Below are 27,012 nucleotides of genomic sequence, written 5' to 3'. Positions count from 1 at the left end.
GAATCATTAAGCTTTAGCTACCTTGTGCTACTGAGCTCCAGAATTCATGCGAGCAACAGCTCTGAGGCTAAGGATCTGCGCTGGTATCCTGAAGGCTGCCGGTTTGAATCCCCATCACTGCCAAAAGAGATCCTACTCTGCTAGGCCCTTAACCTTCAATTGTTCCAGGGGCGCTGTACAATGGCTGACCCTGTGCTCTGACCCCAAGGGGTATACGAAAACTAACAAATTCCTATTATTACCTTTCGATTTTCTCTCAGCTTCAAATCTTCTATTCAGTTTCTTTTGCTCTCTCACAGTCTTTAAAGTGTTATTTTACAGTACATATTTTTCGAATGCTTGGGTAGAAATGGGACATTGCAACGCTGAACATTTAAAGAGCACAAACTGGAGGAAATATGGCGAGGGGGATTTTAGAACGCTCCTGTAGCTGGAGCTTTTTCAGCTTTGGATTTTGCCACTGTTTACTACAAACTTTTTCTTCTTTAACAATCATGTCTGGACCCCGCAACGTTAGAGATGCAGATCTTACTACTTTAAGATATTGTAATACTGTTTTGGTAAAGAAAACCAATCTGTGTTCAAATAGAAGGAGCCCCCACTCCCCTTTTGCTAGACAACTCTAGAAACACAGAACTTTGTCTGCATTTCTCCCAGCAGAGGATAAGAAATAGTTTTTTGAAAGGCATAACTGGAAGCAAAAGGAAGACTGTATAATATATAACATAACAAGAAAAAGAAAGCAATGCAATATAAGTAAAAGTATATATTGTATATGAAAGAATAATATTTCATAGCATATTATTTACACAAATGCAAAGCTTATCAAATACACAAACAATAGCAATTTATTGAATATTGATTGAACTTCATTGCTGCGTACACTAAACCTTGTATTAGCCTTCTTCAGCTCCTTCATTTACTGTACAATATTCTTAGTCTGTTGCAGTCTCCTGTTTTTTTTAATTCTTGAAAAGATCTTTCTCTTTGTGGCATCAGTTAGCGTGCCTTTACAGTATTTGTTGTTAAATTACAATTTTAAGTTGAACATACTTGCATTAAAAGAAATCAGGCACGCTTTGGCTATTATTTGTCTTTCTTCTGTAGCAAATTATTATTAGCACCACTCATTCCTCCACTTTTACCCTCACCAGAAATGTTTTGTATAATGAAATTACAAGCAAGCAGGAGCGAATGGGAAACATGGCAACTGAACTCTTTAAGCATTTATATTTTGCCTCATTTATCTTTAATAAGCAATTTTACTATTGATTTTGCAGTCGGTGCCATGGTGGCAATTATCTTAAATCTTGTGCCTTCAAACTCCAATAATTCTGAGTTGCTCCAGCACCTTTTAACTTTATCTGACTTAATAGAAAAATTTGTATGCAATTTCTCATTAGCCACATCACTGTCTATTCTGTTTTCTGTGACATACAACCCAAACTCATGACTGAACAAAATGCTTATAAGTGGACTTTCAAACTTAAGAAAAATGAGTTCGCCATCAATTTCATATTTTAGAAGCCCTCCTGATCCACATGGAGAGAAGGCTGTTTTAGCAAAGATGCAGAAGTCCTGAGTTCTTGGCCCGATGAGAGGAGGTGGAGGATGAACAACACAGCCCTTGGCACAGTAAGTCCTATGAACACAAATCATTGACAAGCTTTATTTAAAAAGTGAGCTTTACTACAGTGGTTACATAATTGTTAAAATTTGTTATCCTAACAACTATTTTTGTATTCTGAGAATTATAATAAACTGCATTATAGTGTAATATATTGTTTAAAAAATAGAGACTCATGACACATTATTTAAGTTCAAGTTTAAATTTATGAAAACTTACTCCGGTATAATGGAATATGCAATAAGTTAACTATAGAAAATGCTATCAGTTAGGATATTGTAGCTTATTTGGGCTTTTTATACATCTAATTTTAGTTTGATTTTGGGTTTTAATGTTAAGGATTCTATTTTTGTAGCTTTTGGTTTTCATTTTGATTTGAATGAAAACCTATTCTATTGTAATGTTGAAATCAGAAGAAATGATGCTAATCCCTTTATATTCATTAGTATTTGAAGAAATCTGTAGTTACTTTGTTTCATTTCAAGTAGGCCCTAGTGCTAGGTTTCTGAATTCCTTTTTATTTTCTTACCTCCATTTTTTGTCTTTACCGTTTGCTTTGGTGTCTTGATGTTTTTACCTACATGTTAACAAACTCGGCCTACTTTTCTGACCATGATTCTGGTGTGTATTGCATCTCCTGGTTATTTTTCACCACACTAGAGATTGTTTGTCTAATTAAATACTGTATATGCTAATCTTAAGCAGAGGTATCACACCGTACGTGGGTACACAATCTGCAGACCAAAGTATCACCATCTTGTTCTTCTGACCAGCATCACATAGTACAGCCCCATTTTATGACACATGCACACTTTAGCCTTTTTCCGAGGGTATTAGTTTCTCACGAGGAGGTGGAGTAAAGTAGCTGCTACCAGAGGACCTTTGTAATTTCTGGCCAGAATAAATTAATCAGTAACTTTTTATAGACTACGCATTCATGTCTCAGTAAAGATTATGGAGCTTTTCACCTTCTTTAATAAATAACTCCAGGTTAAACCAGACCTGTGTGAATCAACGCACCAGTAAAAATCTATCATTTCCTGAGAAAATGGCATTTCTATTGGAGTTTTAGAGGGTTTTGGTGGGAAGAATCAAGGTAGTTGAAAAACTTGTCCATGTTGTGTTCGACCCTCATCAAACCATCTCAAACTGGTTCATACCGTGTTACTTAATTTGGCGAATTTGTGGACAATAACGCTCCAAAAAAGAATTCTTTGCCGGAGCCTTCTACATCTAGATAATTTTTAACTACAAGACCCATTGTTATTTTGTTTAACTCTATCAATAAGAAATTCATTAATTAATTTGCATCAACAAATTTATTTTCTCTATTTTTAACTATTCTCTCTTAATAATAAAATTTTATTGCTGCTTTTATGAGATTGTTAGCGAAATACACCATCAAAGAAGTTAAAACATCTGCTTGTAATGAAAACTAGCTATTAGTGATTATAATAAGTATAAGAAGGTATTAACACAAATAATGATAATCAAGCAATATATTGAATCAAATGTCAATATAATAACACAAGAACAATATATTGTACAACAAGAAGCAAACACAAAAAAGATTTGGGGCATATCCATTACCCCACATAATGAAAATAAACAAATAAACAAATCTTTTTACAAAGATAACAATGACATCTTTTCAGACGGGAGTCCAATACGGAACTGACTCAAGCATGGCCGAACATCTGGTCATTGTATTTTAGGCAGGGAGAGATGGGTCCGTGAGACTGGACAATATAAAATAAATTAACATTGTGACAGATAGCTGGAACCCTTGCCTGGCTGGGACGTCCCTGTATCAGAAGGACCAGAGGAGAGACTGTGTTCTGGGCATTACCTTCCCCCTGACACTAGAGGGCAGTCACTCTGGCTTACTGTACGACCATGGGTTTGGAGGTTGGAAGCTGCTGGGGCCCATGACAAATGCCAGAGGGCACTTGGACCTTCTTGGAGCCCTGTGTTGCAGTATATCCACCACACCCGGGAGCTGGTAAATGAGCACCTGGAGCACTTCTGGGTGCCTTATAAAAGGAGTCAACAGCCACTACTCCAGAGGCCAGAGTTGGGTGGAAGAGGACGAAGCTTGCTAGAGAAAGTGGTGAAGAAAGAAGAGTACCTGTTGTTAGCTAGTGAAGAACTGTGCTGTAAGGATGGGAAGCATGGGGAAGCTGTTCCCACATGAATAAATAAGGTGTGTTGCACCTGAACTTGTGTCCTTGCCTATCTGTGTCAGGTAGAGTGGCATGCACCCTGGTGGTCCACAACATGAACACCATTTCTTGGTATTCAAAGATTCACACCCACCATGTTGTAGATTCAGATAATGAACTGCAAATATCCATTGCTAATCTGAATTCAAATCTAAATTAAAATTCTTTATTTCTTCAAAGGGATGAATTTGTGATTCATCATGCATATAAGGTACTATGTATCCAGAACAAAACTTTGTATATTACTAACATTGACATTGAATCTGCACTTATATGATTGTTGAATATACTCCTGCCATTAAAAATAAATGAAGTTCCCACATTACCAGACCTCAGCAGATTAATAACTGCTGAGTTCTATTCTGAGCTTTTTCTTAAAACCTCCAAATCAACTTCTGAAAAATATTCTGTTTTTTTGGAAAATTTCTTTCATTCTAAATTCCCTCCTGAGGATGCAGCCATGGCAGATTCCCAGATTTCTTCATCTGAGTTGAAAGAGGTTTTTAATTCAAAGAATTCAGTTAATGTGATTCAAACATTGTATTCTTCACCCATGGCTATTATTTTCACAAATTCAAGCATACAGATTTTCAAAGGTGCCAGACTGGGTACTTCCCTCCTCTTCTTTTTCATCTGTCTCGGCACCCTCTAGCCACTGCCCCTCATTCCCACAAAATAATTAAATTTACTTTTTTGGCTAATGTTGTTATCCAAGCCAACTGATTACATTTCTTTTTTTCTTTTTTTTTTTTAAATTTCAGTACAGGTAGGTCACATGACTTGCTTGTGGTCACACAGTATCAGTAGCAGGATTTGAATCCACAACCTCTGGGTCTGAAGTCCAAATCCATGACCACTATACCACACTGCCTATGTGTAATTACTCCAATTACTACATCTCATGAAACATCATTACATGCAGATAACATCCTTTTATTGCTAGTGCTCCTTCCAAACAGCTCCATAAGGTATTTCAACCTTTGAGTTTATATCCTCAACAGACTTTGAATTAGTTAAAATCTAACCTTCACCCACTTCTGTAGTCAGTGCATCAGTTCTTGGGAGTAACTCTCTGGACCAGGCAGACTATGTGAATGCCTCTCTTAGTTCAGGCCCAGCCAGTACTTGGATGGGACACCATCTAGGAAAAGCTTAAGTTGCTGCTGGAAGAAGTAGTGGAGAGGCCAACAGTGGGTGCTTACTCTGTGCTCTGTCTGTGGATCCCAGTGTAGTGATGAGGACATGAAATCATTTTTATAGTAAGTCCTTCAATTGTCCTGACTCTTTGTTGTTAATAAAGATTCCTAGACATCTTTTGTAAAGAGTAGGATATATCCCATTGTCCAGGATAAATTGCCACCCATGGCCTAGTGAGTCTGGCCTGCTAATCATCCCCTATCTCTAACTGGCTAATGATCTCTCATTCCTTAACCACCTTACAACTCATGTGTGGTGAGTGTACTGGTGTAAAAATGTCTGCCATTGCATTTTCCAGGTGGATGTGACACATTGCTGGTGGTTGAAGTGTCTCACAACTCTCTATGTAAAAAGCTTTGAGTAGTGAGAAAAGCACTATATAAATATAAGGAATTATTATTATTATTTTTTATTATTATTATTATTAATAGTGTAATACAGCTGTGCCCAATACTTCACTACAAAGTTCACATGTTCAAACTCTGAACACAGCCCCATGTCAGTCCAGACCTGCACATACAAAAGCCTTGATTGCCATTAAATCATATGCTTTAACTCCCAATATCATAAAAACTTTCAGGAGTTAATTAAGAAGGAGCTTTATCAATTTGCTTACAAAACAAACTGGGGTGGAGTGGGGAATTAGGTAAAGCGCATCCCAGAGACGTCTGATGTATGAGCACTTGAAATTCAATGAAAGGTCACTCTTTGTTGATTCTTAATCTGCTCTAAATACAATCCACCCTTGAATTTTAATTGAGAAGCTGATTGATAAATTTCATTTGGACTTTGGATTTGGATTTTTTAGCTAACATAATACAATGAGTTATATTGAGTGTTAATGGCTGTTTCGCTGATAAGCCAAAAGAAAAATGAAAGTAATCTCAGGGCCATCTGTCTCTCTTTTTATCTATTTTGTAAACAAATAATTACAAGAGTTCATGAAACAATGACCATATTTTGAATTTTTGCCAAAGCATGTCATTGTGCGGATTGTTTTTCTTTTCTTTTAAATAAGACAAGAAGAGCGTTAGTAATAGGGTGAACTATGTGAAAAAAGAATTTAAGAAACACAGATAGCTAATCTTTCTAACTGTTGTTTTGAAATAGGCAAGGCTATAATGACAACAATGTCAAGATTAGTAACAAAATTACTGGTCTGCAATTCTCCTTTCTCAGTTATTTGTATGACATTCAGGTTTGTAAAATAGCTGACTCAGCTCTGCCTGAAAGTTGCCATCTTCTGTTTCCTAAGTAAGTCATCAGGCAGCTGATTTAGGACCACTACACAAATATGCTTTCATTTTAAAAAAATTCAGATATTTGTCTCCATTTTTTTCCTTTTGTCTACTCTATCCTCAGCATTTTCACACCCAAAAGCTGAAATGTCTGAAATACAGAGCAGTAAACTTCTGAAAACGCATTCTTGTACTGCAGTGTAGATGGGCAAAGATACAGTTTTTGAAAACACAGACTATAATGTCTTGTTCTGATTTGTCTGTACTTATTATGGGACTCTTTCCAGATTGGACCCTGCTCATTCCCTAATTCTCTTCCTTTCATCCCCAAAATCCTCAATGATTGCTGGCTTTTGGGTAAGACTCACACATGCCTAGTGCATTTGGACAACTATGTGTCATGTGTTTTCAGTTGTTATGTTGTGGACGTTGATATTTTTGAAAAAAATGTGAAAAGGCAAGTATAGACAGACCATTTTTGTTTAAAAATGCCATTTTTAAATTAAAATGTACTGTAATAGTATGGACATAGACTTAGATTCCCACAATTAAAAAGCAATTGATTTAAGACCATTTTAATTTCTATGTTATAAAAATTTTGAATTCCAGTAATTGTAATGATCTTGATGAACTTTTTTTTTGATGAGCCTTTCTATTATTGTGTACTGTTGGATATCAATATTTCTATTATATAAATCCTAGGAGTATATGTACTGATTATAATAATACAGTGTATTTGCTTTTTGAACATATTTAATTAAATGTTTGTGGCAATGTCCTATGTTGTACTTTTCTGCTGCAGATAAATTTCTCCATAGGATAATAAAAGTCTAAATTGTCCACTGACAGCCAATGCTTAGTGAGCTGTTAAATAGATTTCTTTTATTATTAATGTAATGTACATTTACTAATTGGTATACTTACTCAGGTTTAGATAGTGTAAAGGAAGATTCATTTCTGATTTCAATCGCCACACAACATTGTCGTTCGAGATCACTCACAGCCTTTTGAAAGCTAGATTCCATTTTTCTAAACAAATGAGAAAATGAAAAAAAGTAATCACTCACAGCAAAACTACTTTCTCTTTTAGAAAATATCTTCTTCTTCTTCTTTCGGCTGCTCCTGTTAGGGGTCGCCACAACGGATCATCTTCTTCCATATCTTTCTGTCCTCTGCATCTTGTTCTGTTACACTCATCACCTGCATGTCCTCTCTCATCACATCCATAGACCTTCTCTTAGGCCTTCTTCTTTTTCTCTTGCCTGGCAGCTCTATCCTTAGCATCCTTCTCCCAATATACCCATCATCTCTCCTCTGCACAGGTCCAAACCAATGCAATCTCACCTCTCTAACTTTGTTTCCCAACCGTCCAACTTGAGTTGACCCTCTAATGTACTTATTTCTAATCCTGTCCATCCTCATCACCCCCAATGCAAATCTTAGCATCTTCAACTCTGCCACCTCCAGCTCTGTCTCCTGCTTTCTGGTCAGTGCCACCTCACCACAGTCACACTACCCTCGTACATATCCTGAATGACACTTACATATTTCTCTGCCGCTCCCGACTTCCTCATACAATACCACAGCTCCTCTCAAGACACCCTGTCATATACTTTCTCCAGGTCCACAAAGATGCAATGCAGCTCCCTCTGGCCTTCTCTATACTTCTCCATCAACACCCTCAGAGCAAACATTGCATCTGTGGTGCTCTATCTTGGCATGAAACCATACTGCTCTCACTAACCATCACCTCAGTTCTTAACCTAGCTTCCACTACTCTTTCCCATAACTTCATACTGTGGCTCATCAATTTTTTCCCCCTGTAGTTACTACAGTCCTGCATATCCCCCTTATTCTTAAATATCGGCATCAGTACACTTCTTCTCCATTCCTCGGGCATCCTCTCACTTTCCAAGATTCCATTAAACAATCTGGTTAAAAAACTCCACTGCTATCTCTCCTAAACACCTCCATGTTTCCACAGGTATGTCAACTGGACCAACGGCTTTTCCATTCTTCATCCTCTCCATAGCTGTCCTTACTTCCACCTTTGTAATCCGATGCACTTACTGATTCACTATTTCCACATCATCCAACCTTTTCTCTCTCTCGTTCTCTTCATTCATAAGCCTTTCAAAGTACTTTTTCCATCTGCTCAACACACTCTTCTTGCCTGTGAGTACGTTTCCATCTTTATCCTTTATCACCCTAACCTGCTGCACATCTTTCTCAGCTCGGTCCCTCTGTCTAGCCCACCGGTCCTTTTCTCCCTCTTTAGTGTCCAACCTCTCATACAACTCATCAAACGTTTTTTCTTTAGCCTTCGCCACCTCTCTCTTCACCTTGCGCCTTATCTCTTGGTACTCTTGTCTAGTTTCTGTATCTCTCTGACTATCCCACTTCTTCTTTGCCATCCTCTTCCTCTGTATACTCTCCTGTATTTCCTCATTCCACCACCAGGTTTCCTTTTCCTCCTTCCATTGTCCAGATGTCACACCAAGCATGCTTCTTGCTGTCACCCTTACTACATCTGCTGAGGTTTCCCAACTGTCTGGTCTCACCTTCTCCCTAAACTCAACCTTGCAGTCTTCCTTTTTCAACTTCTACCATTTGATCTTTGGCTCTGCCCCCACTCTCTTCCTCTTCTTGATCTCCAGCGTCATCCTACAGACCGCCATCCTATGCTGCTTAACTACACTTTCCCCTGCCACCACTTTGCAGTCTTCAGTCTACCAGTGTGCATTTTCTTCCACTCTTGTACATAACCCTATGTTCCTCCGTCTTCTTAAAATATGTATTCACCACAGCCATGTCCATCCTTTTGTCAAAATCCACTATCCTCTGACCTTCTTCATTCCTCTCCTTGACACCATACCTACCCATCACCTCCTCGTCTCCACTGTTCCCTTCACCAACATGCCCATTGAAATCTGCTCCAAATCACCATTTTCTGTCCCTTGGGTACACTGTTCATCACTTCATCCAACTCACTCCAAAAATCTTCTTTCTCACCCATTGCACACCCAACTTGCGGTGCATATGCACTAACAATATTCATCATCACACCTCCAATTTCCAGCTTCATAATCATCACTTTGTCTGACACTCTTTTCACCTCCAAAACACTCTTGACATACTGTTCCTTCAAAATAACTCCTACCCCATTTCTCCTCCCATCCACACCGTGATAGAATAATTTGAATCCACCTCCGATCCACCTGGCCTTACTCCTCTTCCATTTAGTATCTTGCATGTACAATATATCAGCCTTCCTTCTCTCCATCATATCGGCTAAATCTCATCACTTACCAGTCATACTGCCAATATTCAAAGTTCCTACCCTTAGTTCCACTCTCTTTACCTTCCTCCTCTCCTCCTGCCTCCAAACACGTCTCACCCCTCTTCTTCTCCTTCTTCTTCTTCAGCCAACAGTAGCCCAATTTCCACAAGCACCCTGTTGGCTAACAGTACCAGTGGCGGTCATTGTTAACCCAGGGCTCAACTGATCCAATATAGAAATTTGTATTGTTGTCCGCACATTGATTTGGCAAATTTTACACTGGATGCCCTTCCTGATGTAACTCTCCCCATTTATCCGGGCTTGAGACAGGCACGAAGAAACACACTGGTTTGTGCATCCCCTGTGGCTGGGTTCTCTATTAGAAAAAATCCATCCATCCATTATCCAACCCACTATATCCTAACTACAGGGTCACGGGGGTCTGCTGGAGTCAATCCCAGCCAACACAGGGCGCAAGGCAGGAAACAAACCCTGGGCAGGGCGCCAGCCCACTGCAGGGTCACGCGCACAAACACACAAAGCACACACAAGGTACAATTTAGGATCCCCAATGCACCTAACCTGCATGTCTTTGGACTGTGGGAGGAAACCTATTAGAAAATATAATTGCATTAATTAGTCATTTGGAACTGCAAGGAGGCAGTACTAATCATTGAGTCAGTAAGCATCTTCAGAGTTCAGATTTCAAATACCAACATAGAAGACTACTTGTGTGGAGTTCTGCAGTGTTTTTCTCACTACTCAAAGCGCTTTCATAGACAGTAAGGGAACCACTTCAACCACCACTAATGTTTAGCACCCACCTGGATAATGTTACAGCAGCCATTAATGTACATCCATTTATCCATTATCCAGCCCTCTATATCCTAACTACAGGGTCACGAGGGTCTGCTGGTGCCAATCCCAGCCAACACAGGGTGCAAGGCGGGAAACAAACCCTGGGCAGGGCACCAGCCTACCGCAGCATTAATGTACACTCATGACAAATTAATTATTAGATGGTGAAGGGGTGAGAAACAGCTGATTAGAGATAGTGGATGATTAGGGGGTCAGAATGGATGAGGCTGTGATGGGCAGTTTAACCAGGACATAGGGATACACCCTACACTTTACGAAAAATACCCAGAGATCTTTAATGATCATAGAGAGTCAGGACCTCGGTTTTATGCCTCATTTGAAAGAGAATAGCCATTTTAACAACACAGTGATCCCATCACTGAACTGGGGAATTGGGATCCACACACAGACAAAAGGTTAAGTGACCCCTGCTGGCCTCTCTAACACCTCTTCCAACAATAACCCTAGCTTTTCCTAAATGGTCTCCCATCCAGGTACTGGTCGGGCCTCAAGAAACTTAGCTTCAAGTGGATGCCCTGTTCTGAACCACAGGTGCTATGGCTACTGACAGACCGGCAACCTTACATTCTAACTGTGAGGTTTTGTTTCAACTACAGGCTTTCTTCTTCTTCTTCTGCTCCCATTAGGGGTCACCACAGTGGCTCATCTTTTTACATATCTTTCTGTCCTCTGCATCATGCTTTGTTTCACCCACCACCTTCATATCTTCTCTCACCACATCCATAAACCTCCCTCTTTTCCTCTTACCTGGCAGCTATATCTTTAACATCCTTCTCCCAATATACCCATCATCTCTCCTTTGCACATGTCCAAACTAATGCAATCTTGTCTCTCTGGGGATGTTATAACCTAGCTGCAAGGGATGTAGAAACCAGTGTGTTCCTTCTTGTCGGTCCCAAGCCCGGATAAATGGGTATGGTTACGTCAGGAAGGGAATCCGAAATAAAATTTTATGAGATCAATATGTGGACAACTATAGACTTAATAATAATCATGATATTAATGTATTTTATTTCAATAGAACCTTTCAGAACATTGGATTCAAACTAATATGAAACATAAAATGAAATACAAAGTTCTGAACTTGAATAAGAAACAACTAGCAGGAATAAAAGTATATATATACTGCTCAAAAGAATTAAAGGAACACTTTTTAATCAGAGTATAGCATAAAGTCAATGAAACTTATGGGATATTAATCTGGTCAGTTAAGTAGCAGAGGGGTTGTTAATCAGTTTCAGCTGCTGTGGTGTTAATGAAATTAACAACAGATGCACTAGAGGGGCAACAATGAGATGACCCCAAAACAGGAATGGTTTAACAGGTGGAGGCCACTGACATTTTTCCCTCCTCATCTTTTCTGACTGTTTCTTCACTAGTTTTGCATTTGGCTACAGTCAGTGTCACTACTGGTAGCATGAGGCGATACCTGGACCCTACAGAGGTTGCACAGGTAGTCCAACTTCTCCAGGATGGCACATCAATACGTGTCATTGCCAGAAGGTTTGCTGTGTCTCCCTGCCCAGTCTCAAGGGCATGGAGGAGATTCTAGGAGACAAGCAGTTACTCTAGGAGAGCTGGAGAGGGCCATAGAAGGTCCATAACCCATCAGCAGGACCAGTATCTGCTCCTTTGGGCAAGGAGGAACAGGATGAGCACTGCCAGAGCCCTACAAAATGACCTCCAGCAGGCCACTGGTGTGAATGTCTCTGACCAAACAACCAGAAAGACTTCATGAGGGTGACCCAAGGGCCCCATGTCCTCTAATGGGCCCTGAGCTCACTGCCCAGCAGCATGCAGCTCGATTGGCATTCGCCATAGAATACCAGAATTGGCAGATGCACCACTGGTGCCCTGTGCTTTTACAGATGAGAGCAGGTTCACCCTGAGCACGTGACAGAAGTGAAAGGGTCTGGAGAAGCCATGGAGAACATTATGCTGCCTGTAACATCATTCAGCATGAGCAGTTTGGTGGTGGGTTAATGATTGTCTGGGGAGGCATATCCATGGAGGGTCACACAGACCGCTACAGGCTTGACAAAGGCACCTTGGCTGCCATTAGGTATCAGGATGAAATCCTTGGACCCATTGTCAGACCATATGCTGGTACAGTGGCTCCTGGTGCACGACAATTCCTGGCCTCATGTGGTTAGAGTATGCAGGCAGTTCCTGGAGGATGAAGGAATTGATACCATTGACTGGCCACCACACTTTCCTGACCTAAATCCAATAGAACACCTCTGGGACATTATGTTTTGGTCCATCCAATGCCACCAGGTTGCACCTCAGACTGTCTAGGAGCTCAGTGATGCCCTGGTCCAGATCTGGGAGGAGATCCCCCACAACACCATCTGTCATCTCATTAGAAGCATGCACCGATGTTGTCAGGCATGTATACAAGAACACAGGGGCCATACAAAGTGCTGCGTACAATTTTGAGTTGCTGTAATTAAATTTTGGCAAAATGGACTAGCCTGCCACATCATTTTTTCACTCTGATTTTTGGGGCGTCTTTGAATTCAGGGCTCTGTAGGTTGATCATTTTCATTTCCATCAAACGATGTGGCATCCTTTCGTTCCTAACACATTACCCAGTCTATATCAGTATAGATATCCAGGAGGATTTCTTTTTCCCATTGAGATCTGATGTGTTTTCAAAGTGTTCCTTTAATTTTTTGAGCAATTTATATGAAACACTGAGGGTTCTACCAGTTACCTTAACATTAAGCCAGCCATCATGTACAGCACCATCAGCAAGTCAGTTAATCAATGGCCTCAAAATAAATGAATAATGGATTCATCCAGGCCACCAAGCCATGACATTTGTCAGTATTATCTTGGCATTACAGATGACTTGTACATTAATGTAATATCAAACACAGTGTCATTCTTGCTAGATGCCCTTATTGCAATATGATTGCTACAAACTGCTGCAGTTACATTTGGCAAACTAGACAGCTGCAAACAGGTTGGCCTGTACACCAACAGCATACGAAAACTGAACGTAGTTCCTCATCAGTCTTTTATGGCTTGCTGCACAGCAGGCATGATGGAGCTGAAGCTTGGCCATGATATTCCTCAGTCAGTTCCCTCTGGTAGATGTCTGTTACCAGAAAGCCAACTGTTGTTAAAACCTGCATATTAATAGCTGCAGCCTGATTTCAACTGTCTATCTTTTTAATGATGGGGCCAATGCAGCACATAGCTCCAAGAAAATGGCTCTTGAAAGTCTAAATTGACTCATAAGCCAGTCATCATCATGGGCAAAAAAATCTGACCAGTCCAAAAAAATTAATTCCCTTTGTACATGTCCATTTTCATACTCTTCAAGTCGTGCAGAACAAGTCATTTTGTGTCAAACCATTAGGCTATAAATAATCTGTAGCACATGCTATTTATAACCTTATGTAAACAGGGAGTCAATCAAGCCTGTGTTTTTACTGAGCTTTGGTTTCTAATCCTTAGAAGTGAAAACATGTACAGTAGCTGATACAAACTGACGATAAAAACAAAAAGTTCCTTGGTGTAAATACACAGCATTGGTCATCTTTAAAGGGAAGTAAAATAGAGTCTACACAATATATTCATCACTTTTGAGGTTTAATAATAAACTGAATAACAGTTTCTACACTGTTGCTATTAGGACACTGAATTGCCACTTATTCACCTCCAATACAGCACTGCAATAGATGACATCTTGTGCAATAGTGTTCATGTGCAATTACGGTCTTATGTTGAATGTTTGTGTTCTGCCTTGTTTCTTCTTGTCCTTTGTTGTCCTTATTTAATTGTATTTGTTGATGTTTTGACACTGAAGGGACTGCATCTAGTTTTGTTGTGTTTGTTGCAATGACAATGGGAATATTCTGGATATTCTGGGTATTCTGGTGTCACAACAATACACATTACAATAAAGGTTTAGTGATATGAATTATCATACATTTTGTCATTTAGTCATCATTTAGCCAGTATGGCTGCATTTACCTAGTCTGATAAAGGGTATTATCATTTCCAACTTTCTTCAAAATATTGCATACAGATTAGCCTAGTAGACCAGATGTATAATATATATGTCTGGAGACAACCATCAGTGAATATTGCACAAACATGAGTGGAAACAATTGAGTATCACATTTGTAAACCATTCCAACATCTCAAGAAGGTGACATTCAAAGTAGGGGAGGTGATTCTGAACTGCAAAGATCAAAGGTGTACTTTTTAACCTGATCTGACAGAGAATAAGCTTCCGACTACGATAAACTGTCTACAGCTGAAATGTCTACTAAAAAGAGCCCTATTAACCTATAAATGCGTGTTGTGTGTATAGAGTGGACATTGTACATGTTAAAAATACACATAAACTGTTGCAAGAAAAATACATTATATAAAATAAGATTCTAAAAAAACAATGTTGTAAAATCAGATTCTACACTGAAATTCAAAGACAGCAATGGACTAGTGATAAAAATAAATGATACTTCATCTCAGGTGCTGTGTGTGCTCTTTGTTGCTCACAGTTACGTCGATAGTGAAGCAGTCAATGTTAAGTTTAAATTAATGGGCAGCTATGCTCATGAAAATATGAATGGCAAAAGTTGCCTTTAGTGAGAAGTCAAGCAAAATGACACCTTTTATTAACTAACTAAAATGATTACAATATGCTAGCTTTCGAGGCAACTCATGACCCTTCTACATCTGGATTTGTTTCTATTTACTACAGACTTTTTAAGCAGTTGCCCCTAGATGTGTATTCTCATTTGACAATCATCTCTGGACCTGTTATCGACAGAAGGGCTAAATTTGCTATAAATATTTACAGGCTTTCCTTTTGAGTTTTGTTTTATAAATTCCATATTTTGTGTGGAACACTGCATACACACATTTTGAGCTTCTTTCTGTGTGTACATAAGTTTTACAAATCTGACCCCAGAAATCAGTCTCACACCAATTATACTGGGTGAAACAAAACCAGACAGAATTTTGAAGCCCATCTTTTCATCAGGGCTTGTCTTGATGTGACAGATTATATATATATATATATATAGTGGTCTGTGGCCAGCTAGTCATTCCGGCCAATACCCCCAGGCCACAAGGTGGAGCCCTCTCTGCAGCATTAAGGTGCCCCAAATGCCAGCACGGAATTATGGATGTTGAAGTTTTCCTTTACAGCCCTGCTGGATACCACAGGGGCCGCTAGAAGGCGCTGCAGGGAGGAGCAGCGAGTATTTTCCCTACAACCTGCAAGTATGTCTGAGTCACATGGACAAAGGGAATGACGTGCTTCCAGGTTGAAGAAGAGGAGCTTTGATCTGACCCAGAAGTGCTAAGAAGTCACATGGACAGGGGTTCAGGAGCACTTCAGGGTCATGGACTATATAAAGGACTGTGGGAGATCCCAGAGTTGAGCTCAGCTGGGATGAAGGGTGGCAACGCGTCTGGGAGTGGTGGAGTTTATTATTGATTACTGTATTGTGGATTTATTTATGAGTATTGTGGAGAGGAGGGTGCTTTGGGTACTGTTTATTAATAATAAAGTCAACTTGTGGACTTTTACCTGGTGTCTGGAGTATAGTCTGAGGGTTCAAGAGGACGATAGTGCCCTCTATCTGTCACTATACCTTCAGGCCAATGCCGATGCCCTCTCTCGCATCCACGACCTCTCGGTTAGGTCCGCCCGACCTGACAGTCTTGGGCTGAGGGGGGGGTCGTGTCACGCACGCGCGAGTAGGAGACCGCGAACGGACCTTAAACAGCTTTGAAAGACGTTCGCCGGCAGGGAGTGGCATGGTACTAACCTTTCTCCTTTAATGTCTTCCAGGAAAAGAGACGCTCCTCCATCATAAGCCTTCCCGCGGTACGTCTACTTCCGCCCTTCCTCCGTCATCTTTCCTGACGTCAGCAGTCCCATCCTCCCTCACGGTTCTTTCCCAGCATTCCTCCACTTCCGGCTCCTCCCCTATAAAATCCTCAGAATGGCGTCGCGCATATGAACTGTTTTGTTTATATTTGACCCGATTTTTGATTTATTGAATTGTGGATTGTCTGCAATATACGGGGCCGGAAAACCCCAAACCTTTATGCTGTTTGTTGTTACATCTTTTACAGTGGCGTAGTCGGCAGGATACCAGTCCAAGAGAGATGATGCTGTATTAAGGAATTGTTCTGTTCTGTGTATTGTATTGTATTGACCCCCTACTTTTGACACCCACTGCATGCCCCACCTACCTGGAAAGGGGTCTCTCTTTGAACTGCCTTTCCCGAGGTTTCTTCCATTTTTCCCTACAAGGTTTTTATTGGGAGTTTTTCCTTTTCTTCTCAGAGAGTCAAGGCTGGGGGGCTGTCAAAAGGCAGGGCCTGTTAAAGCCCATTGCGGCACTTCCTGTGTGATTTTGGGCTATACAAAAATAAACTGTATTGTATTGTATTGTATTGTATGATTGAAGGACAAGACCTCAACACAGTGCTGCAGGGAATGAACGCCCAGTTCCTGGCCCTGCAGCAAGCGTAAGCCGCTACCACCCGCGAGTTGGAGGAAACAAAGGCCAGGTTGGCAGAAGCCCGAAGAGTAAGACCCGATCCGCCTCATCCAACGCCCCCGCCTCTGGTACCCATGGTACCCAGAGGCGGATGACATCGAGTCTTACCTGGGCATATTCGAACGGACGGCCACCCGGAACGAGTGGCAGCGGTCTGAGTGGGCGTCCATTCTGGCGCCCTACCTGAAGGGACCCGTGCAGCAGGCTTATTACGACCTCCCCGAGGAGGAGGCCGCGAGTTATGACCTCCTAAAGCAGGAGATCCTGGCACGCTACGGCATCACGCCGGGCAAGCAGGCGACCGAATGGCGGAGCTGGCAGTTTGACCCAGAGAAGCCGGCCCGTGCACAGGCGTTCGACTTCTGGGGGAAGATGGGACGCTGGTTATGGCCCGAAGGTCCCCAAGCCCGGAAGGTCGTGGAGCAGGTGGCCTGTGAGGGCCTGGTGAACGCCTCACCAAGCTCCCTCGCCCAGCAGGTCCGGCGCCAACCCTTATAGGGATATGCCAGGCCTCAGCTCGCGGTCTACCAAGCCGGGGGGTCAGAAAGGTACGCTCGTGGGAACTGACAGGGACGGGTGGCCACCCCCGAACCCTCTCGATGTGCTCCGGAAGCACCGCAAAGGCCCAAAGAAAAGCTGGCCTCCCAGCGCTGTTTCAAGTGCGGTGAGACCGGCCATCTACTGCCGACCTGTCCCCTCAACACCCCCTCGGAGCCAATGGACTGCACCTGGGCCACCGCGGAAAGGTACTGTACTCCGTCGCACCCGCTGGCAAGTCCAAAGACGGGAGTGGTGTTATTGAACGGGCACTCAGTGGTGGCTTTATTTGACTCTGGCAGCAACATTACCATTGTTGCTCGCCGTTACGTATTACCACGACAGTGGCTTACGCAGCATTTGCAAGTCACTTGTGTGCATGGGGAGACCAAGTCTTACCGTTCCGCCCGCTGTTACATCACATGGAAGGGGCAGGTATCCAACGTGACGGTCGCGGTGTTGTCTGAACCCCCCTATCGAGTAATTTTGGGACAAGACTGGTCGCACAGAAAATGCAGTAAGACGAACACCGCTCCCGGGGCCTCACTAGTTCTAGTGATGAGGGAGCGAGGCACCCCTCCTACGGTCTCCACGCAGTGCTCTGGGGCAGGCCCTAGTGACACAGGCCCATCGGGGAACGTTTCTCAGGCGACGGACCCTGACCCGGAAGTATCCACCGGGGAAGGGACAAGCCAGGGAACCCTTCCGCCAACCCGCTCACAATACCCCCTGAGCAATTTGGACCATCAATTTCGGTCCATGCCTGCCTCATTTAAAATGGACCAGTGGAATGTCGATTCCCTGCAGTTTGCCCGGAATGAGATTGTTCTTCCAGGCAGCTCACAAGCTGACGGTTCCATGCCACGCGAGCCCTTCTTTGTGCTGGAGAATGATCTGTTGTATCGGGTGGCAACCCACAAGGGTGAGGTGCGGAAATTGCTGCTAGTGCTGCGTACCTTCCAGCGGGAGGTATGTGAACTAGCTGACGCTCACCTCCTAGGCACCCACCTCGGGGCCGAAAAAACATTGGAGAGAATCAAGCTCCGCTTTTACTGGACCGGGATCAACAAGGAGGTCCGGCGCTTCTGTCAATCCATCCGGAATGTCAGATTCGCCAGATTCCTAGGAGGGACCGCGCTCCTCTCGTCCCAATACCCCTGATAGAAATCCCATTTGACAGAATAGGGGTGGATTTAGTAGGACCCCTGGAACACTCTAAACGTGGCCATAAATACATATTGGTCATGGTGGATTACGCTACCCGATGCCCAGAGGCGGTTCCCCTGCACTCCGCTAATACCAAGAATATTGCACAGGAATTAGTCAACTTATTTTCCAGAGTGGGTATCCCCAAAGAAGTCCTCATGGACCAGGGTACTCCCTTCACCTCAGATACATTCAGGGAGGTTGCCAGATTACTGTGAATAAAGCACCTGAAGACGTCTGTCTACCACCCCCAAACAGACGGGTTGGTAGAGTGTTTTAATCAGACGCTTAAATAGATGCTCCGCAAGGTAGTCAATGCCGATGGCAGGAACTGGGACCAGCTCCTACCGCTCGTGCTTTTTGCTTACCGGGAAGTGCTCCAGGCCTCTACGGGCTTCTCCCCTTTTGAATTATTGTACGGGCAACAACCCCAGGGACTTTTAGACATACTAAAAGAGGGCTGGGAGGCTGAGGCCCCTCCCTCCTCCAATATATTGGAGTATGTGGCGCAACTGCGCGACAGGCTCGCTAAAATCAGGCCACTCCTAAAGGACCACGTGACTCGTGCGCAGGCAGCACAGGCCCGGTGTTACAACCGCAACTCCGTCCTCCGAGAGTTCCGCCCGGGGGATCGAGTGATGGTGCTCGTTCCTACCTCCCACTCCAAGTTTCTAGCTCACTGGCAGGGGCCATACGAGTTTAAGGAAAGAAAGGGGCTCTTCGACTATTTAGTTAAGCAAACTAATCGTCGACCAAGCGAGAGGATCTACCATGTCAATGTGTTGAAACCTTGGAAGGACAGGGAGGAGTCTCCCGACACTCGTAGATCCCTCTCCCTATTTGCTAGCACGTCTGCCCTTAACCTCGGTGACGAGCTGACACCCTTACAGCGGCGAGAGATAACCCAGGGTATCCACGCCATCCCCGAAGTAGTGGCGAGTCACCTGGCCGGACCTCGCTGATTGCACACGATATAGTCACGGACCCCGGAGTAATAGTCCGGGAGAGGCCCTATAGACTCCCGGAGGCAAAACGCGCCGAAGTGGAACTGGAGGTGCAACGAATGTTGGATATGGACATTATTGAGGAAAGCCATAGCCCTTGGTCCAGTCCAATCGTCCTCGTTTCCAAGCCAGATGGCTCCTGGAGGTTCTGCAAAGACTTTAGACGTCTGAACCAGGTCTCCAAGTTCGACGCCTACCCAATGCCCCACATCGACGACCTACTTGAGCGGCTGGGTGCGGCTCGATACTTGACTACCCTTGACATGACAAAAGGGTATTGGCAAATTCCCTTAACGGCATCTGCAAAAGAAAAAACGGCCTTTAGCACCCCTAGTGGACATTGGCAATACAAGGTCCTCCCATTTGGGCTGCACGGGGCCCCAGCGACCTTTCAACGTCTGGTGGATAGACTGCTGAATCCCCACCAGTCCTATAGTGCCGCCTACCTGGATGACGTCGTCATCTATTCCAGCACCTGCAGGCTTTCTTGGGGCTAGTGGGGTACTACCGCCGGTTCGTACCCTGCTTCTCTGAAAGGGCAGCACCCTTGACCAATTTAACAAAGAAGGGCGCCCCCTTATACGTGGTATGGAACGACAAAGCGGAACATGCATTCAGTGACCTTAAAAAAGGCCCTAACGTCGGAACCTGTATTAAGGACGCCTGATTTTGAGCTGCCTTTTATCCTCCAGACCGACGCTTCGGACACAGGCTTGGGTGCCGTGTTGAGCCAAAGCGTCGATGGTGTCGAACACCCTGTGATGTACCTAAGCCGGAAACTGCTGGACCGAGAGACCAGATATGCGGCAGTGGGGAGGGAAGCCCTGGCCATAAGTGGGCGGTAACTTATCTCCGGTACTACCTGTTGGGTCGCGAATTCACTCTAGTGACTGATCACGCTACGCTTCAGTGGATGTCCCTACACAAAGAGTCGAATCCGCGGGTCACCAGGTGGTTTCTGGACTTGCAGCCCTATAAGTTCACGATCACTTATCGTCGCGGCGGCCTTCAGGCCGATGCCCTCTCTCACATCCACGACCTCTCGGTTAGGTCCGCCCGACCTGACGGTCTTGGGCTGAGGGATGGGTCGTGTCACGCACGCGCGAGTAGGAGACCGCGGACGGACCTTAAACCGCTTCGAAAGACGTTTGCCGGCAGGGAGTGGCGGGGTACTAACCTTTCTCCTTTAATGTCTTCCAGGAAAAGAGATGCTCCGCCATCATAAGCCTTCCTGCAGTATGTCTACTTCCGCCCTTCCTCCGCCATCTTTCCTGACGTCAGCAGTCCCATCCTCCCTCATGGTTCCTTCCCAGCATTCCTCCACTTCCTGCTCCTCCCCTATAAAATGGCCGCCGACGCTTCAGAATGGCGTTGCGCATATGAACTGTTTTGTTTATATTTGACCCGATTTTTGATTTATTGAATTGTGGATTGTCTGCAATATACGGGGCCGGAAAACCCCAAACCTTTATGCTGTTTGTTGTTACATCTTTTACAATATATATATATATATATATATATATATATACTTGTAAAATACCAGCGCCATGGCGAAGTACAGCCTTAAAATTTTTATTAAGAAGAAAATTAAACCTTTTTAAACTGAGGGAAAATATACCAATAATTATTTATTAAGGATCTCTTTCTTTACCACATTGTGAGTTCGGCCCTCCGGTTGTAATATGACCAAGCTGTGCGCTGAGCTTACTCTTGAGCATGCAACGTACAGTTGGCCATGTGAACAGTAATCTTGTTTCAAATCTCACAGCTTGGATTGCTGCTGTCATAATCGGTTTGAGTTTCATGGTTTGTTTCAATTACGACAGTATTTGTAGGACTTGTGTTGAAGAGACATTCAGCATCTGTCAAGCATTGTAAGTATGCAACCGATTTCATTGATAACTTCACATCCAGCTTTTGAGAGTTTAAACATTCATGAACATCAAAGTGACCACTACTGAAATTGTCACCTGTGAATCTAAGATGTTTAAAAGGCATTGGCGGTTGTCGAAAGGTGTAAAATATTTGGCCATTTTGGTACACTTGAAAGTGACAACCAAACAATTCAGCGGCAGCCATCAACTCACATGCAGATGCATAGGTGAAGGGCTTAAGCATTTCACTCTTCTAGTGCTCCTGTGTAGTATAATTATCTCCTGTACCGTCATCAGTCCACACCTTGAACCTGTCCCAGTCATTCAATACATAAGACACAATGTTTCTCCAGATATCAAGAGTGAGCCTGATATGGCCGTGCAATATGTAACAAAGAGAATGGAAAAGGTAGGAGGTATCTCTGGGCATCGAAACCACTCGGTAAGTGGCAGTTCTTTGATCGATGGTGATCACCTCTATAGACATGTTAATGGGGGTACGGTTGGAATGATAAAGGAAATGGGTACCTGAACAATGTAAAGTAAGTCTAAAATACCTACACAATAACTATAATCGTAATAAATGAACAATAAAACAGCGGAGAAGCCATGGATTAAATAAAAAGGCTGTAGTTATCAGCAGAGAGACGTGAATCCCGTGGCAAAGCAAGGAAGGGAATGTAGAGACTGGAGCGACGGACGGCCTTATATAGGCAGGCAGCCAACAACATGGGAGGTGTTGGGATGGGGGACCCAACGCCGCCTCACATGGTGACCGAGCTGCAGGCTATGGATGTATACAGTATATGTACGTAAGTAGGATTCAGTTAGCGTTAGGAAACCGCATACCAAATTTCTTGAAGATGGGCCGATAAGTAACAAAGAACGTTGAAAAGTTCAATATGGCGGCTGACAGTGGCATCATACCATCGAAATAAGTACCAAATTTCAGCCTTCTATCTACATGGGAAGTTGGAGAATTAGTGACGTTGGAAAGTTCAATATGGCGGCCGACAGTGGCGTCATACCACCAAAATAAGAACGTACATCGGTTTTGGTTAGTGCAGGGAAGCCACCTACCAAATTTCGTGAAGATGGGGTCAGCCTTCTACCTACACGAGAAGTTGAAGAATTAGTGAAGTTGGAAAGTTCAATATGGCAGCTGACAGTGGCGTCATACCACGGAAATAAGTATGTACATTGGTTTCGGTTAGCGCAGGGAAGCCGCCTACCAAATTTCGTGAAGATGGGGCCATGAATAAGAAAGTTCAACATGGCGGATGTTGTTGACCATTATGACCGTTACGCGTAGAATTTTCGAAATTAAACCTGCTTAACTTTTGTAAGTAAGCTGTAAGGTATGAACCTGCCAAATTTCAGCCTTCTACTTACACGGGAAGTTGGAGAATTAGTGACGTTGGAAAGTTTAATATGTCGGCCGACAGTGGCGTCATACCATCGAAATAAGTACGTACATTGGTTTTGGTTAGCGCAGGGAAGCCGCCTAACAAATTTCATGAAGATGGGGCCATAAATAAGAAAGTTCAACATGGCAGACGTTGTCGACCGTTATCGACCGTTATGACCGTTACGTGTAGAATTTCGAAATGAAATCTGGCCAACTTTTGTAAGTAAGCTGTAAGGAATGAGCCTGCCAAATTTCAAATTTCAGCCTTCTACCTACACGGGAAGTTGGAGAATTAGTGATGAGTGAGTGTGTGAGTGAGTGAGGGCTTTGCCTTTTATTAGTATATATATATATATATATATATATATATATATATATATATATATATATATATATATATATATATATATATATATATATATACACACACATGAGAACCCAAAAGTGTCACAATTACGGGTGGTCCAATGCCTTTGAATCCTTTACAATGCCATCTGAACATCACAGTGTATCCAATTTGTTACATATGGAAGTGTGCCAGATTTTCCAGTCCTTTTCACCCAAGTACCCACATTGGGCCAGGCAAAACTTAACTGAAACTTAACAAAGTCATCTGTTGGTTTTTTTAACAAAACTGTGACCATTGGGTTGACCCAATGCTGTTTAATCCATTATAGTGACCTTTAAATTTCACAGTAAATCTCATTCATTAAATATAGGAATGTGCCAACTTTGCCAGGCCTTTTATCCCAGGTGCCCATGTTGAGCCAGACAAAACTCAATTGAAACATAACAAAGGCATTTTGTCTTTTTACAAAACTGTGACATTTGGGGTGGCCCAACACTTTTCATCCCTTTACAGCGCCCTTTAAACATCATAATGCATCCCATTCCTAAAGCATACATTTTTATCATGTTTTGAGATACATGTCTGAGCATAAAATATAGAAGATAAAATGCAAAGCAACACCACACATAATAGTTCAATGTTTCTTCCCATGTCAGGTCACTTATTTAAAGTTGCTGTACTCAAGGAATATAACAAAAGTGGAGAAGCAGTTGAGTTTGCTTTTTTTTCTGTGAACTGTGTAATGTATATTATGGAACACACTTTGAAACCTCAAACAAAAGTTTGAGACACCGGTGAACAAATATCATAGCATGCAGCTGTCCAAGTAAAGTCTAAATTAACCACTAACACCATGGAGCTTTTTTTTTTTTAAATAATCTGAATTATTCCAGAAAGCAGAAATAACCATCTTAGTCTTAGATGGAGCCTCACTGACACAACTGAGAAAATTTCTTCCAATTTAAAAAGATTAAAAACACAATTTTTAATTAAATAAGTTGAAACTAAGTAATTGACACACACCATTCTTTATTGCACAGGGAATGATTAAAGACAACATATTACTTTAAAAAATAAAACAAACCAAAATGGCAAGGTCAAAATTATTGGGACCCCATTGAAGCTGAAAGACATAATTGGACTGTAGGGATTTCTCAAGCAGACTAAATACTATAATTGGTATCATTGGTGTCTTTAATTTTATTTATAATCAATCAGTCTACCTATATGAATGGCGCAACGACATAGAACCCAGCTATGTTTTGTCAATGTGTGCATCACACTGAATATGTTCATTTTTAGAGTTTTTCCATGGGTTCCCTTGCTTGTGAGGCATTATTTCTGTTTTGAACTTTAAATACTTAGTTTCTCTATTTCTAAGACTGGTCAGGCTACAGCTTACTGTTAACAGTTGGAGTTACTGTCACTGGAGTACTGTAGCAGGGGTTCCCAATGCGTCGATCGCGATCGACCGGTAGATCGCAAAGGTAGTTCAGGTAGACCGCGTTGCGTTCAAAAAAAAAATTTTTTAAACGTTAGTCTATCATATATCCTCCCTATGGCATTTGCCACTTGATTGACATACAGGGCGGCCAGTATAAGATCTCTTTTCCTATACTGGTCATCTTGCACTCACAATCAAACGTGCGAGCTACTGCAAAACTCCGGCTATGATCTAGTTAAATTCCCAATTTAAATCGACGAAAGAAGGAAAAAAAAAATGTTTGGGGAGGGTATGGGCTGGATGTGGAATTGGAAGAGGATTTTTTTTTCTCACAATGGAAGTGCGTTTGTCTGATCTGTCAATGTATCATTGCTATTCTAAAGAAGGAAAATGTGGAAAGGCACTTTCAAACTGTTCATAAAAACTACGAAACTGACTTTGAGTCTGCGAGTCAGCTTTTTCCAACATGAAGGTTATTAAATCCAAACAGTGACCATAAATGTATTGAATTGTTATTGTGCCATAAAGGTCATTCAGTTATGCAAGGTATAACAACATATATTTTATGTATAAAGTATACTCGGTATATATATATATATATATATATATATATATATATATATATATATATATATATATATATATATATATATATATATATATATATATATATTTGCGTGATTTCCTCCGGGCGCTCCGGTTTCCTCCCACAATCCAAAGACATGCAGGTTAGGTGGATTGGCGATTCTAAATTGGCCCTAGTGTGTGCTTGGTGTGTGGGTGTGTTTGTGTGTGTCCTGCGGTGGGTTGGCACCCTGCCCAGGATTGGTTCCTGCCTTGTGCCCTGTGTTGGCTGGGATTGGCTCCAGCAGACCCCCGTGACCCTGTATTCGGATTCAGCGGGTTAGAAAATGGATGGATGGATATATATAATTTTTAATGTAGGTAGATCATTTCGACCTGGTTATTTTAAAAGTAGCTCGCAAGCCGAAAAAGTGTGGGCACCCCTGCATTAAGGCATATTTGTGCCAGTTTACCCAAACATGTTGGAGGCACTCACTTTTGCGCTTGTACTACACATCCGTCTTTCTTTGCAATAACCAGCAATAGTCGCACATCATGCTCGAAATGGATTTTCCCCGATATCAGTTTTCCATCACCTTTATATATCGATGAAATCTTTCCCTATACTCATCGCTGACATCGCCCAGATTTGGTGTGAAAAAGTCGAAATGAGAATGTAAAAAATGCATCTTCAGTGACATTCTGGCTCACATAAGCTGATACTCTTTCAGCATGTTCTCCACAACCTCAGCGTTATTCTCTGCTCTGTGGTTGCCAAGAAAAGTCTGGACAACCCGCACGAATGCTTGCCATTCAGTGGGCTTCAGTTCCCTTTTGAACTCATCGTTAAGCATCAGTTCACGGATTTCAGGAACAACAAAAACACCTTCCTTAATTTTGGCTTTACTTTTATCAAGACAAAAAATATTTCTTAAATGCTGAAAAGCATCGCCGTTACTGTCCATCGCCTTGACAAAATTTTCAAACTAATGGTGAATCTAACGAAAAAAACGTCCTGAAATGCAATGTTATGTTTAACAGTAAATCCGACTACCTACTGCACCGTCATGTCTGAGTTGTGTCATTATGCTTTAGAGTCATATAAGACCTGGTAATCAATAAGAAATATTTTTTCTGCTAATTAAAAATCAATAAGCTTTAAATAAAATTAATAATGACAAGGTAAATAATTCCCAGCTTTTAGTAACTTGTGGAGAATTCGTTTAACTTAACGGCATCCCCAGTTGAATTACCGGTATTTATCAAAATTGTTATCCGCCTTTACTGCTCAGTCACCCTGGAACATCATAACTAAAAAACGGGACGTGCGGGACGAAAACGGTTTTCAGATTTGGAGTCAGCAAGTGAAACCTGTTAAAGTAAAGGTGAAAGACTTTCAGTAGCAAAATGCTTGTTGACCAGTGAATATGTCGTTGTAAAGATGTACACCTCGCGCTTGGCAATGTGTTACTGCAGATTAAAAAAATACAGCTGAAACAAAGATATTTACTAAACAACTACGATATAAGGTTAAAAAAATGGTAATATATTTGAACTTACCCTAACTACTTAATGGAATGTTGCGCCCACTTGCTATAGGACAGAGACGGATTCCGAGTTTCTTGAGTTGGAAAGTGTCATTTGTAT

The 27,012-nt window shown here is 42.2% G+C and overlaps 1 long non-coding RNA gene across 1 annotated transcript; it reads right to left on the bottom strand.

The window, feature by feature from the left end:
- Nucleotides 1-854: 854 nt before the first annotated feature.
- LOC120526914 lies at nt 855-27,012 on the bottom strand. Its single transcript, XR_005633234.1, has 3 exons — nt 26,926-27,012; nt 7,209-7,313; nt 855-1,642 (listed from the first exon to the last, which is right to left on the bottom strand). It is a non-coding gene; the product is annotated as an uncharacterized LOC120526914 (long non-coding RNA).

Source organism: Polypterus senegalus, chromosome 3 (assembly GCF_016835505.1).
Source record: "Polypterus senegalus isolate Bchr_013 chromosome 3, ASM1683550v1, whole genome shotgun sequence".
Classification (NCBI taxonomy): Eukaryota; Metazoa; Chordata; class Cladistia; order Polypteriformes; family Polypteridae; genus Polypterus; species Polypterus senegalus.
This window is presented reverse-complemented; position numbering and strand designations above follow the sequence as displayed.